We start from the raw sequence: 1,714 nt of genomic DNA on the forward strand, positions 1-1,714 counted from the left end.
TTTTTTTCATTTTTCCCTTTGCTTTTGTTTTCTTCGTTTTTGTTTTGTGTTTAATTATTCTTTTCGTTCTTTCCTTCGTCTGTTTTTTTCACGTTTTTCTTCTCTTCTCTTCTCTCTTACTCTCTCTCTATCTTCTCTTTTCTCTCTCTCTCTCTCTCTCTCTCTCTCTCTCTCTCTCTCTCTCTCTCTCTCTCTCTCTCTCTCTCTCTCTCTCTCTATCTATCTATCTATCTATCTATCTATCTATCTCTCCCTCTCTCTCTCTTTTTTTCTCTACGCATACTTATTTCTCTATTTTCGTGAGCCCATTTATTCCCCTGCCTCTAATATTTTCCGTCTATTTCTTCTTTTATACTCTTATTCTTTTAATTCTTCTCATCTTTATCATCATCTTTCCAACCTCCTCATCACTTTTATTATTATCATTATCTTCTCTCCACTTTTTCTTCCTCTTCTCTTTCATCTGTTTCTGTATCATTATCGTATCATTATCCAGATTATTATTATCATTATTGTTATTATTATTATTTTCATTATTATTATCATCATCATTATCATTATTATTATTATCATCATCATTATTATTGTTATTATCATTATCATTATCATTATTATTATTATTATTATTATTATTATTATTATCATTATTATCATTATTATCATTATTACAATTATCACTCAACTTCTTCTTCTCTTTCCTCTCCCTCTCCTCCTCTTCCTCTTCCTCTTCATCTTCTTCTTCTTCCATCAATGTTCCTTCCGTAATCAAGCGAGAAGTGCGAAATGACACGTCCAATTAATATGCAATTTCTTCTCTGCTTTTCAATTGCATTTTCGTCAGAGGGTCACGTGGGAATTTTATTTAAATGTTGTTGTTGTTGTTGTTGCTAAGTTATTGTTATTGTTATTGTTATTATTGGTAATTGTAATAGGAAAAGTAACAACAAATTCAAGGGGGAAGGAGAAAATGGAAGAGGAGGAAGGAGAAGAAGAGGAGAAGGTGGAGGAAGGAGGAGAGTAAAGAAGAGGAGGATGAAGAGGAAGATGAAAGAAAAAAAAAAGAATAAAAAGAGGGGAAAGGGAAGAAAGGGAAGAAAGAAAAGAAGATCAAGAGAAAAACGTATAAACGAATAAAAGTAAACAACAAACAACCGAATAAATAACAGCAAAAACAATAACAAACAACAACAACAAGAACAAAAAAACGAATAAATAAAAAAAAAATAAAAAAACGATATGTATTCTCACTTCAAACACCAACAATTAAACAAAAAATAACTAAAAAACAATGACTACCTCGCTATAACGACCTTGTAATCCTGCCTGTAACGATGGGATTTACAGGATGAACCTTCCTGTCACCCTCATAAATCCCCCTTCTAACCCCCCCCTCCCTACCCCCCCCCCCCACCCAGACATGCACACTGTCTATTCCTATTTGCGGTTTTTTTTCTCTCTCTCTTTTCTTTTCTTTTCTTTTCTTTTTCTTATCTCCTTGTTCTTTGTTTATTTCTTTCTTTCTTATTCTTGTTTTTTTTCTTGTTCTTGGTCTCGAAGACTTCATAGTTTAGTTGTTTGTTTGTTGTTATTGTTGTTATTAATATTTATTATTGTTGTTGTTGTTGTTTGTTGTTGCTTTCCTCCTTTTCGTATTCTCGTTTTGCTTATTATTCTATTTCCAAACAATATGGAGAAAAATCATTAAAGCAAACCA

This window comes from Penaeus chinensis, unplaced genomic scaffold (assembly GCF_019202785.1).
Source record: "Penaeus chinensis breed Huanghai No. 1 unplaced genomic scaffold, ASM1920278v2 CTG_5152, whole genome shotgun sequence".
NCBI lineage: Eukaryota > Metazoa > Arthropoda > Malacostraca > Decapoda > Penaeidae > Penaeus > Penaeus chinensis.